Genomic DNA, 14347 nt, shown 5'->3' on the forward strand with positions numbered 1-14347 from the left:
TCTATACTATAAAAGTGAAAGTAGTTAATTTACAAGTCTTCGAACATTCCTCCATTAATGTTTTATGCTTAAAAAAAACCTCAGTAAATTATGTAATAACAAGAAGAATATAACTACCTTTCTTCCTGTCATTTGTCTCTTGGACCAATTCTTTCCATAAATCTCGTTGATACAAATTTGTATATGGTTCTATTTCTGTCATTTGTAGAATCCTTATTTCACCCTAAGAAAAAATCTAAAATATTATAAATTGATGTAAGGTTGTTGAAATTAGAATGATCTGACATTAAATTAATCAAAACCCAGGGATGAAATTATGATGTTGACTGTTTATGATCTCTTTCACAGAGTTGACTCGACCCATTTGCAAAATAAAATAGTCCACGTACAAATATTACATTAACCAATAGTCAAGGAAATTACAACGACTTTAAGATAGAAACACAAATAATAAACTAATTAATTACAAACCCTACCAACAAACAACATATATAATATATGTTTACTTTTACAAATCCAAATTGCATGCAACTTCTACGTACTCAAACTACTCTTTCTACTGTCTCTCAAATCCCATGCAACTTCTTCAATGTCCTCCTTTAATTTATTACTTGCATTCCCTTTATATCTCCTGTAGTTATGTGAGCGGGAGCAGGAGCAGGAGCGGGAGCGGGAGCGGAGGGGAGGGGTTGGGAGGGGGAGGGGGGGGGGGGGGGGGGGGGGGGGGGTTGATTATAGATTCTTAACTGATTATATGTTAAGAGTCTCCATTCTCTAAAATTGCCACATATGGTTTTGATATGAAAGAGTTTATTGAATACAATGACTCGATCTTGACTAATATCAACTGCATAGTCTTTGAATATTTCCTGATATTCAGCTTCTAAATCAAATGTATTACTCATGTTAGATACTTTGATTTAGGTGTTGAATTCGCAACCAATGAATTCACTTTATCAGCGGCTCTGATGGCATTTAATTTGGTCCACGACGATCTTGTTCTGATATCACGGTGATCTATCCCGAAGCTCTGTTCATTATATTTCAACATAATATAGTAGTAGTTAAAGAAAAACAAGCTAGTAGAGAAGTACTTAACTGTTCTCTGAATACATACTTAAAAGCTGACTTACTTGTAGGATGAGATTTGATGATCTGTGGATCCTTGTGGGATTGTTGGGGCTACTCCTTTCTCTGGATATTTGCCTTCTTTTATAGCTGAGAGGCCGAGACTCAATTATTGGAGTCTTACGTAAGTGCTTACGTTTTGTTCTCTTCATTAATGAAGTCATCACCAATTCGTTGGCTGACGTCAAAAAAAAATTGAGGATATCAATTCGTATGTATCGATTCAGATTGGATCGAGTAGAATTTTTTTAACCAAATCCGAATTGGATCTGAACTTAAATTTAACCCGAAACTTTTAAATTCAATTCCGAATCCGACCAACCTAAACCCGACCCGGATAATTCGAAAATTCAATTCAAAACGAATTAATTTTTTTTACTATTTTTCTTATAATTCTTCACTTTTATCCCAATACTCCATCATTACCATACTTACATTGATATTAATATACATTAAAACATTTTAATTTTTAAAATAAAATTCGATTTAACCATAAAAATCGAATAAACCCTATATTTGGATCAATCTGGGTAAATCCGAACCCGATTTGACCCAACTCGAAAATTTTCAACCCGAAAATCTTCTAACCCAAATCCGACCAAATCCAAAAATACCTAATCGGAATTTGATTTTTTTTCGAATCGATTCGAATTGGATTGTCGGATCAAATTGAGTTTTACACTCCTAAAGAAAACATAATTTCAAAATTGATTTCTAAGACCGAAATAAAATTGATTTTATATTTATATTATTTTAATAAAATATAATATTTTAAAAAACTTAAGACAGAATTTGAATTATAATTTGAATTAGTATGACTTTCTTTGAAAAAATCAATTTAAAATATAATGAAGTTTTAAGGTAAAAAAATTATTTTAAATTTATATAAATTAGAGATAAAATTACTATGAAATATAATAAAATTGTACTATTTTTTTAAAAAAATATCATTTAAAATATAATATAATTTTTTAGACAAAAAAAATGGTCAATAAATTAAGAAAATTAGAGACCTAATTGATACAAATTTATAATTTTATTTTAATATTAATAAAATATATAAATTTTTAAAAAAGTACTATTGTAAAATATATAGAGGGAAAATTATATATGAATTAAAAATATATAAATTTATATTATTTTTATCAAAAAAAATTTGAGTTTAATGAATTTTTATATATTTTTTAATATTAAGTTGTAAAATGATTTCACTTATGGTAAAGTATAATAAAACGTAAAATATAATTTAACATCAAATTCATCGTACATTTGATTTTTTTTTTCTTTTTCATATATGCATTTCCCTGCTTCAGCATTGACTCATCTATTTAAGGTACGTTTGGTTCAAGTTATAACATATAACCTTAGGTATGTGATTACCAAGTAATCACATAACCAAGGTTATAGGGAATGAAACTTAGGGTGTGTTTGGTTCAAGTTATCATGTATAACCTTGGTTATGTGATTACCAGGTAATCACATAACCAAGGTTATGGGGAATAAAACATAACCAAATGTTGTTTGGTTCAACCTAGGTAATGCAACAAAAATTTGTTTGTTTGAATGTTTTAATGAATACCTTAGTTTAATATTTTACCATATTACCCTCAGTTACAAAATCAACTATACATAATATTATTATTTATTTTTTTATGTTTTTTTACTTTTCTTTTTCTTGTATATTTTTTTTACTTTTTTATGTGTTTTTTTTTATTTTTTAATTTTTTATATTTTTTATATTATTCATATTTATATATTTTTATTTTTTTTACATTTTTAAAATTTTAATTTTAATTTTTATTTATTTATTTATTTTATTTTTTAATTTTTTAATTTTAATTTTTAATTTTTTTTAAATTTTTATAATTTTTTTAAAAAAATTTAAATTTTAAAATTTTTTAACAAAATTTTTAAATTTTTTAACAAAATTTTTAAATTTTTTAAAAATTTTTAAAATTTTTTTTAAAATTTTATTGTTTTAAAAAAATTATAAATTTTTATTTTTTAAAAATTTATATTTTTTATTTTTTAAATTTATATTTTTTTTTAAAAAATATTTTTTTAAAATTATTTATTTTTAAATTTTTTTAAACATTTTTTTTTACATTTTTTAATATTTTTTTACATTTTTTCTCTTTTTTCCATATTTTTTCTTATCGAAGGGTATTTTTGGTATAAAAAATTCGTTAACCCCGGAATCAAGAAAAACCTTAGTTTTCTAAGGTTTTCCGATTCCTGGCTGCATGACCCTTTTGCTGATGTGTCGGGCATGGAACATTACTCGGGAATCATCGAATACCTAAACCAAACAAGGTTTTTGTTGATAACCTTGGATGGATAACCAAGGTTATCAAGAATAACCCCGAACCAAACGCACCCTTAATCATTGGTTGTTTGGTTCAATTTAAGTAATCCAGTAAAATCTCGTTTGTTTGGAGGTTTTAGTACATAACCTAATGTGATATTTTACCATATTACCCTTGATTTAATAATGATAATATTATATTATTAAAAGTTATATATATATATAACTAATTTTTTTATTATTTTATGTGTTTTTATTTTTAGATAGTTTTAATTATATATATAAATTTTTATGTAAAAGGTATTAATGCTCGGATAATACATGATATTGAATAGAATTGGATTCAGTTATTTTATTTTATTTTTTCAGTTATTTAATAATATTAGATAGTGATAAAAAAAAAGAGGTAGAGATTAAAAGAATGAGAACCATAAAAAAAAAATATTGATTAAAAATAATTTGTTGACCGTAAAGGGATGGTAAATTAGGAGGAGAAAAAAAAGTCGCACGAGAAAGACATAAAAATAAAATTAAAGAAATGAGTGGAAAAGAAAAAAAAAATCAACAAATTTTAACACACGTTTCACTAAAATCATGTTTATTTATCAGTGAATGCTAAGGTGTTGGATTGGGCACCAAGGTTATGTGCATTTGATCTGGTCGATTAGATCACAGGAATAAAAGCTAATAAGTAACAAATAAAACCTTATGAAAAATAGACAATGTAAACAAACGCAATTTTATGACAAAGCGAGCTCTTTTTTGGTAATTCCATGGTTTCTGAATTTTAATTCACAGGTAAACAAAAGGAAAGAGCAAGAAAGAATTCAACCAGCTAGCTTTAGTTCAAAATGGGTGGGAACAATTCCTGCGAAGAAGGGATACATCAACACCTGGGCGACAACCTTAATTGGTTCAATCAGCTTTCCTGCCTCGACTGCTTTTCAAGCAACAAAATCAGCAATGTTCGTACCACATCTCACACCAGGAAGAACACACCTGTTCCAAAATTGTCAGGCAAACCTTAGGTCAACTTATGTAAATTGATACCAATAACACAAGCTGTAAATGGAACAAAAAACAATGAAAAATTTGTAATTATGATGAAAACCAACAGATGAATTCAGGCACATGATAGCATAGACAATCATCAAGTGGACCCAGAACTTCAAAGTGGTATACAGTGACTGCAGGTGAGCACAGGAAGCAACTCTAGAGAAAGCACCACAGACCACTATAGAATCTAAAATGTTCGAATTAGTGGACAATGATAATACAAAAATCAGGAAATCATAGACTAACAGTAAGATACTTAATCATAAGATTGAAGCGCATGTGCAATTCTTAACTTTTTCAGAACTCAGTGGTTCCACATTACGAAAGAAAACAGATGGAATGGCAGATAGGAAAAAAATGACGAAAATGGGGCAGAATGGTTAGGCATGCACTATAACAAAAACCTTCATAGACATCGGTTTTCCACCGGTGTCTATTTCATTTTCGACCGATGTCTATGAAGCCGATGTTAAAAGTCTGTCATTTTAGACATCGGGTTAAAACCGGTGTAGTATCACTTAACGACACCGTTTCATCAACGGTGTAAAACCGATGTAATATTGTATGTTAATAACACCAGTTTTGGCAGCGGTAAATGACCGATGTAATATTAGTTAATAACACTGGTTTTGTAGCGGTGGAAAACCGATGTAATATGTATATTTTTTTACAGCACAAATTTGATTTCCGAAACAATGAAAAACCGACAATAACAAAAAAAAAAACACAAATATTCACAAATTATATAAATAATCTTCTTACAACAATATCCATAAAATACCCAAACATTCTTTTTACATCAAAAGCTAGCTAATAGATATCAAAATCAAGGTAGAACATTCTTTTAACACATCAAGGTAGAACCACACTTCAAATGTAATCTAGCATGCATTCAGCCCACTTGAACCGCACTTCATCAATTTCAACTCTGGAGTACTTGAGATTTGTAAACTGTAAAAACACATAAATAATATATTAGTAAATCAGGATCAAAAATCATAGTTGAAAAAGTAGTAAGAGCACCAGGTAACAAGATGACTAATTTGAATGCTTAAAAGGAGACACATTCATCATTTATCTCAACCACATCATATAGTGATAGATTTATCATTCCTGTGAACTTAATATATTTCAAACCAGAAATTATTGCAACAAAATTTTCTCATAGTTGCAATTTAATTAATCAGTACTTGATAGAGGTTCAATCTTTTCATATTCAGAATATCATTCAAACATCCTGGTGTAGCAACAATGATATCAGCTCCACGATCCAACTCTCTTAATTGGGGTCCTTTTTAATTAATTAGTACTTGAGAAGTGCCAATGAACGTATTCTTGGTACTTCTTTTTGAAAATTGAAAAAAGAGATTTCCAACCTCTCACTATAATGATATGACTAAAGATTTTATGTTTTTGTGAAACATGAGTAAAAGAGGGTGGAATTGGAATAACACTTGTTTAATTATGCACAAACAGCTAAGAATTTTGAATTTAAGTAATAGCAATAAAGTTAAACTAGATAACTTGGACAACGTATGATTTGAACACATTAGAAACAATTCAAAGAAATGTCAATCAATCAAAAAAAATTAAACCAGTAAAAATCTAGCAAATATGTGCATAATTTTGAAACATAGATAATGAAAGACATTATAACTAGGGAGTCAAAGCTTACCAAAAATTACCATCATTCTTGTTGAGAATTAATGACAGACAACTCTTCTTCGTACTCCATTGCGTGTAATGAGCATTCCCTTTCAATTAATAAAAATTCCTGAAAAATATATGCCAAATTAATTTCTTTTGTCGCATGTTTTGTTGGGGAGCTGGCAGTGATACTCAAGAACAGTTCAAATCAATTTTCACGGTGTAGAACTCAAACTATGATGATTTGTTCATTCACGTAGAATGCGGAGGGTAATACCTGTAACTGGTGATGACTAAACAAATGAAGGATTCCATATTCCGAAGAAGCAACTAATTCTACAAGTGCATCACGATGATCTTTTAAATTGCCCGTTTTAGCAAGAGAAACTGACACCTATTGGTGAACAAAAAAGGACCAATAAAGATTTGTAACACCATGGTGTATGTCAAGGAACACAGATAGCACAGAAATATAAAAGTATCGAGGTTGAGATTCTAATTAACCTGCATACAACGAAGAATAATTTATGGTAGCCAACACCTACAATTAAGCCCTTTCACTATGTAATTAGTAGGGTTTATCAATAGATCTTCCTTGAAATACCAAGCATCAAGCCGAAATATCTCCATTCTCACTCCAGGTTGAAACCAGTTAAGCTCACCTGATAGATAAATTATTGACCTTCTCACAAGAAAATAACAACAGTGCATATTTAGTGGATTATGATACCAATACCTTTGAAACCAGCAGCCATGATAGTGGCAAGAAGTCCACCATCATTAGCTTCATGAAGTTACCAAAATAAAGTAAATAGTCATATATATAAATCATAAATAAAGTTACCAAACTAAAAATTCTCATTGTCAACCCAAATCTCATCACAATCTCCACGAATACTCTCTATTTGTAGTGAATTGAAGGGTCTCCCAACTTAGCATCAGTGATGTATTCAAAATACTCTCTATTTGTCCTCGACCACAATGACAATTCTAAGAAATGCAATGTTGAATATCAATTACATGAACAATTACCTATTGGTCAAGACAAGACACTTTGAGAGATTGCTTCGGAATTGAGTGGCAACAAGGGACACAGCCTAAAAAAAAGTTCCGACTAAGTATAAAGTTAATAATAACATCTTGTGGAGTTTGATTGTTTACTATTCTTAAGGTTTTTTCTCACCTAGAGAGCTCTGGAGCAAATGTGTTAGCTTAGAGTTCCTGCAAAATACATCTCTCCTTTAGTACAATGAAAAATTCAAACTAGTTTAGATAGTAAAATAGAAGCATATGACTATGAGCATTAGAAGGAACCTATATGGAATATGTGGGTTCTTGGAGGCAAGAGCAGAGATCACATCTCCCAAAGCTGATAGAGACTTATTGATGAATTGATGTATAGTAGGCTTGGTGTCTGAAGGCAGTGACTCCATTCCCATTAATCAAGCCACAACACTGGGTCTATTATGCTGATCCTTTGTTCTGTGGAGCCTTTCAACAGCAATCAATTTTTTGGTGTGAGATTGTTGGCAAATGTCCTCTTTATAGTAACTTGAGCACTGAAATCATGTGAATATAAAAAGGGAATCAATTTTTGTTCTCGGTTCTTGTTAAATCCCCACAAGAAGATTCACATAAATCAACGAAGACAAATCTCAAGTACCAAATCAAGAACATAACCAGAAGCATGTACGTTCAGATATACACAAATGATAGTAATTTTGGCTCTCTTATTGCTAAATCAGTGAAATGCTTGCCTAAAGAAGCCATGAATACTCTGAAGAACAATTCTTAAACCCAACAACTTACTTGAATGTCTTCATGAACCAGTTGAAAATTATGATAAGTATTCATAGGAGGAACCTCTAAGCTATTTCTAGGAGGTTCAAGACCTGTGAAGGCAGTAAGATCAGGAATTATGATAGTAAAATATGACCGAAGGAATCTTCAATAATTTAACTCGAGCAACAAAGTTGAAGGTTTGTATATGTTTTCTTGAGTTCTAACTTAAAAGAAAGTTAGAGGTCCATGTACATTATTTACATCTTGCAAGATGCAATCTCACCACTATTGTGTCGATTGAGTGCCAGCAACTTACGGGAGGAGCTGGTTTGACCGAAATCGAAGAACTGCAATACTCCTACCATCTTCTACTGATGCTCCCTTCAACACATTATCAAAATTTTCTCATGATCAACTCTTAACTTGCAAGATAGTCAAATTAAGATGATACTAAAAAAAACTCTGGCAATTTGCAAATGAGTGATAGTACTAATACTGTTTTTGCATTTCAGAGGTAACAGTAGTGGCAAAACATGAAAGGGAGTTATATTATTTCAGGCAAGCTTTGAGCTGTTGGCCAACCACTCGTAGCAAAATGCCAGCTTTTGAATAGCAGTTCTTCATATTTTTTTTCAAAAACAAAAAAAAGCATTATTTCCATAGTTTTATGTTACAAATCCTTCTCTCAAGATCGAAAGCAAACACCTTGACTGCACTCGTATGGGGCGAGCGCCGAGCAAACTCCCAATCTGAAACCCTAGAAATGGCTCGAGTTGCAGAAGATTCCACTGGTGACAACAACACCTGGAAAGCAGCTGCCTACTCTCCTTTTCCATTAAATAGTACTCAGATGCATTTCTATTAAACATTATTCTGGGACAAAGTTAATCTATAAAAGATTTTTGAAAAGTTTGGAATAGATAAAGTAGGGAAAATAAAAGGCAGATTTAGCAGAAGGAATATTTGGAATGCCACACCAATACACTCACCACGATCATTGAAGGCAGGACCACCACTATTTCCTGCAAAACAAGTACGTTTCTTTGACAACATTAAAATGCTTTTACAAGAATATATCTGTACCTTGCCAGAGAAAGTGGTGCAATAACATCCAACTATCTAAAAAATAAAATGCTATCTTTCTAGCAAGGAAATTAGGTTGAGTTACCAACCAGGGTTTATTGCAGCATCAATCTGAATACCAAGCAGATCAGAGGATCCATGAGCATACTAACTTGAAACAGAAGCAAAAAAAAGAGTGATTAATATTAAAAAACTCATTTAGACACCATGTTCTAAAATTTTCAACCAACTTAAAATTGATAACACTTAAGTCAGCAATTTATCATCTATAAAACAATCTCAGCAAGAATATAAAATTCACCAAAAAAATACTAAAATCTTATGATCACAATTTGATGAAATCAAACCTCAATTCATGATACCACACCCTTTGTCACAGAGATTGTATCTCCACCAAGTGGATATCCTACAACAGTTACTGAATCCTGTGTATCATATAACTTGTTAGTTTGATGAATTATGGAAGAACAACTAGATTAAATAACCCTATACAAAAGAGAGCCTTAGAAAATGTGAAGTGCTTTAACTTTGTGAAGCACTTTTGGGGGGGGGGGGGGGGTACATGGACCGGCTGACAAGGGCCCTCAGATCGTCCGCCTTCTGCGGCAGCAGCAGCTCGCACACGTCTCTCTTCTCTTTTGCAGACATCACCCTCAACTGCTCCGGCGACATGCAGATTCCAGCGGTGAGAATCGCCACGCGCTCCACCGACTCCGCCTCCATCTCCGCCAGGTGGAACGCCACGAACCCGCCGTAGCTGATCCCCATCACGGAGTACCAGGCGACACCGAGGAGGCGCATCGCCTCCGCGACGCACCGCGCCTGGTATCCCACGGAACGGTCGGCGCAAGAGGAACGGGATCTGCCGAAGAAGAGGAGGTCCGGGATATAGTAGATAACATGGAGTGTGGTGTCACACTCAGAATATCATGTTGTCAGTTCTTTATAAATTATAAACAGTTGCTCACGACTAAGATGGAAAGGAACAAACCATCAGAATAGTCGTAGTATAATTAAGTATTAGTTTATCTTGACTAATAAATTACACTGATACATTTTAAGTGTATTGAGTAGGACCATTTAGGTAAGTTCTTTTTGTACTGACTTAGTAAAAGAACTAGACCTTAGTTATTATGGAAGTGTGTGCTCTTAATCCTAATATAATAACAAACACATATATTTAATGTTTATTTCTTTAACCTATCAAAGGGTGAGGTTTAGCTCGATAAATCAATATGCCCGATAAGTTGGGAAATGATATTACTTATAGTGTGTATTGTTGATTATAGAAGGAATCTGTGTCCTAGTTATCTAGGTTGAGAATGTCCCCAAGAGGATCTCATATGGATTGCCATGTTAAACTCTGCAGGTGGACTTAGTCCGACATGACAATAAAGTTGAGTGATACTACTCTTGGAGCTAGATATTAATTAAGTGAGTTGTCAGTAACTTACTTAATTAGTGGACATTTGTTATCTTAACCACAGGGAGTCTAACACACTCATAATAAGAAGGAGCTCATAATGTAATTTGAGGATTGGTGCGGTAGTGCGGTAATAACTCTCTAGTGGAATGAGTTATTATCGATGAACTTGAGTTGTGTGTTCGGGGCGAGCACGGGATACTCAAGCTCATCGGAAGGCCAAAACCAATTTCTCCTCTAGGTCCCTGTCGTAGCCTCATTATAGCCTCAAGTCCATCCAAATGTAAGGCTGTTCTTGGTGTTCAAGAAGTGGGTCGGTCCAATGCTTGGTGACCAAGCAAGGGGCCGACCACATCCTCTTTATAGGGGTCGGCCCTTTGCTTGGTGACCAAGCATGAAAGGGCCGACCACAATATTCAAACAAGGAGGGTTGTTTTTGAATTTTTAAAATCTTCTCTTTGTAGAAAACTATAAGTTTTAAAAGAGAGTTTTTAATTTTAAAAAAACTTTCCTTATTTGAATTTGGCCACATGTTTTAATAGAGAGTTTTAAAAGTTTTAAAACTTTCCTTTTTTAACCATCCTCATGGTTTAAAAAAAAAAGGAAGATAAGTTTTAAAATTAAAATTTTCTATCATCATGTTAAAAAAGGAAATTTTACAAGAGAAGTTTTAAATTTTAAAACAAGTTTTAATTTTTAGAACTTTCCTTTTTTAACTCCTACTTTGGGAAAGAGAGCTTGTAAATTTTATAAGAAGATTTCTTCTTGTAAATTTTTTTAAAAAATATATATTTCCTTATTCCTCTTGATGAGATGGTCGGCCACCTTGCTTGGTGCCCAAGCAAGTGGCCGACCATAATTAAAAATATAAAATCATCACAAAAATTAATTTTGGTGATTGATTCAATCAAGAGGATAGAAAAGGAAAAATTAAAAAGGAAAAGGAAAAACTCTTGGATGATTTTATTTTTTGTAAAAAAAATTCATTTATTTGCCTTGGGCAAGTAATATAAAAGAAGGGGTGAGGGGGCTTCATGAGACACAATTTTTATTCTCTTGCTTGGAGATCATCAAGTGGCTGGCCCTCCCTCTCTTCTCTCTTTTCCCTTTTGCTCTCTTCTCCTTGGTAGTGTTGGTGGCCGGATTTTAGAAGAAGAGGAGGAAGCTATTGGGTGGTGTTCATCTTGGAGGATCGTCGCCCACACGACGTCCAAGGCGAGGCAAGGAATACGACAGAAGATCTCGAGGTCATTAGCTTACAAAGAGAAGATATAACTAGTAGTTTTCTTCCGCATCATACTAGTTATTTTCTTTGTAAGAATTCTAAATACAAGAGGCAATTAGATCTAGTTTTTCGAATTTATTTTTCGAGTTTGTGTTTTTTTTTTCGAATTTGTGATTTGATTGTTCTTTTTGGTTAACCTAAAGTTATTTAAGGAAATTAAATATTAGCTTTCCTTAAAAGGCTTTGCCTAGGCGGTGGTGGTTGCTCCCATATCCAAGAAGGCCATGTGCCTCGCCATGCAGTCCTAGAAGCCAATTTTGGAAATTAATATTTAATGAAATTAATAACTTAGGTATATTTGAATCAATAGTGTTAAGTTTCGGTTGCGATTCAAATCTAACCATTAAGAACAGATAACTTAAATTTGGAATCAATGATGTTAAGTTCCGTCTGCGATTCCTAATTTAACTTCTAAAGAACACAATAGGTTATTTAAGGAAAGGTTCGACACTTGTACAAAAAATTTTGTACAGTGGAACCGGTACGTATTCCTAGGATTAACCAACACTATAAATATTCATCCCAAACAAAATCATAGTAGAAGTATCTCTCAAGCACTATCAATTTCTTAAAGATATTAAAGATCTAGCTTGGAAATTCATCCAAGCTCCAATAAGAATGGCAAGGGACCAGAATGGCTGCCCAAACTGAAGAAATGTTAAGCACTATTAAAGTTCAATCCAATAACATCCAAGTTCAATCCAAAAAAAAAAGATTCATTCAAGTTGAATTCAAACAAAAATAAAAAGATACATCCAAGTTCAATCCTAAGTATATCAAAATATAAGTACCAAGAACCTAATTCAAATATTTAATTTATTTTGGATGGATCTCATTAAGCTGCTTTATCACATAATTTCTTCTAATCGTGCCATATCAGCCTATCATGTAAATAGGACAATGAACCAAACAGTAAATTAGCAAGGTGGAAAATCCCAACTTCTAATGAAACTGGAAAATTAATAATATTGAATAGAAACCTATAAATTTTGTTTCAAATAAGAATTCTATTTGCAGGTTGGACTTACAATAGGACATTAATCATTTTTGCAAGTTAAACCAAACATTAAACTAGCACGATAGAAAAATCAAAAATATGAGGTAGAACAAAAGAGTTAAAGTTCCAACAAAACTAATAATACAAAACATAAACCTCTCTATTAGTTTTTGGCTTTCAAAACTAATATCATACAAAATTGTTGAAACGGACAGATAAGATGATGAATAATAGTTTTAAATATAACAAAACATAATGCAAACTTATCATAAATGAGCGCCATTTGAAATTTAATGTAAAATGATCAATATTTGCTCTTTTTATTTATTTTCATACCATTTTGACTTTGTTGCTAGAACAATCCTACTACGACAAATATAAATGTTTTGACCATTTAATCTCAATAATAATGGCAACTTTTGACAACTCATAACAATTTATCATTTAACATTATACGTTACCCAACCCATCAAATCTGTACAAAAGAAAACTTGCATTAACCAAGACAATATGTCAAATTAAAATATGCTTCATATGTCAATCTAGCAAAGCTGGTTTAGTGAAATCATGTTAATTTCATGTAGCTAATTTTACAATTATATTTTAATTGTGAATGATCTTTGTTCACCTATTGTTGATCAACTAAGGAAGCACAATGATTTGAGTTTTCCATTTTTCCTTGGATGAAGTACCATGAAGCTAGCAAACCTACTTTAAGATGTCACTCCATGCAAACGCAGGTTGACGATCATACCTTTTTCAAGAAGAGGAGTGGGAAATGTTCGCGACTGGGACACCTTCCGAGGGGGAAGCCGTTAGCTCTTCGCGAAGGGGGAAAGAGTTCGCGAGTGGGGTAGCCTTCGCGACAGCGAACGCTGTTAGATCACCGCAAGATCGCCGCAAGGAGGATCGTCGCAAGGAGGTTCGCCGCACGGAGGATCGCCGCGCTAGGGTTTTTGTGAGTCGGGAACACACGAACACGGGGTGGGAGGTTTTCGCTTGGGTTTCCTAGCGTCGGTGGCAGATTGATATTTGGTAAATTTGTAGGGTTATTTTTGTCACAATGGGTAAAAATTAGAGGCTAATTTTGTCTAAAAAAAATCGTTAACCCCATAATCAAGAAAAATCTCGCTTTTCTAAGATTTTCCGATTCCGGGTTGGATGCCCAAATTGCTGACGTGTCAGACATGCATTATGACTTGGGAATCGTTGATTACCTAAACCAAACAAAGGTTTTGTTGATAACCTTGGATAGATAACCAAGGCTATAATTTGAAATAGTATGACTTTCCTTGAAAAAATCTGTTTAAAATATAATGAAATTTTAAGGTAAAAAATATCTCAAATTTATATAAATTAGAGATAAAATTACTATGAAATATAATAAAATTGTACTATTTTTCGTGTTAAAAATATCATTTAAAATATAATAAAAAATTGTAGACAAAAAATCGGTCAATAAATTAATAAAATTAAAGACCTAATTGATACAAATTTATAATTCGATTTTAATATTAATAAAATATATAAATTTTTAAAAAGCACTATTGTAAAATATATAGAGGGAAAATTATATATGAGTTAAAAATATATAAATTTATATTATTTTTATCAAAAAATTTGAGTTTAATGAATTTTTAT

At 32.1% G+C, this 14347-nt stretch overlaps 2 long non-coding RNA genes across 4 annotated transcripts; both read right to left on the reverse strand.

Annotated features, from left to right (window-relative positions):
* Positions 1 to 363: 363 nt before the first annotated feature.
* Positions 364 to 1196, reverse strand: LOC121991762. Its single transcript, XR_006114712.1, has 2 exons — positions 1134 to 1196; positions 364 to 1030 (listed from the first exon to the last, which is right to left on the reverse strand). It is a non-coding gene; the product is annotated as an uncharacterized LOC121991762 (long non-coding RNA).
* A 4188-nt stretch (positions 1197 to 5384) lies between these two features.
* LOC121991768 lies at positions 5385 to 8929 on the reverse strand. Of its 3 annotated transcripts, none has more exons than XR_006114717.1 (7): positions 8202 to 8929; positions 7451 to 8028; positions 7320 to 7357; positions 6641 to 7233; positions 6414 to 6530; positions 6165 to 6263; positions 5385 to 5440 (listed from the first exon to the last, which is right to left on the reverse strand). It is a non-coding gene; the product is annotated as an uncharacterized LOC121991768 (long non-coding RNA). The 3 variants fall into 3 exon arrangements; XR_006114719.1 differs by having other exon boundaries at positions 5408 to 5440; positions 6175 to 6263; XR_006114718.1 differs by lacking the exon at positions 5385 to 5440 and having other exon boundaries at positions 7451 to 7695; positions 7946 to 8028.
* Between the last annotated feature and the right edge of the window lie 5418 nt (positions 8930 to 14347).

Source organism: Zingiber officinale, chromosome 6B (assembly GCF_018446385.1).
Source record: "Zingiber officinale cultivar Zhangliang chromosome 6B, Zo_v1.1, whole genome shotgun sequence".
NCBI classification, from domain to species: domain Eukaryota; kingdom Viridiplantae; phylum Streptophyta; class Magnoliopsida; order Zingiberales; family Zingiberaceae; genus Zingiber; species Zingiber officinale.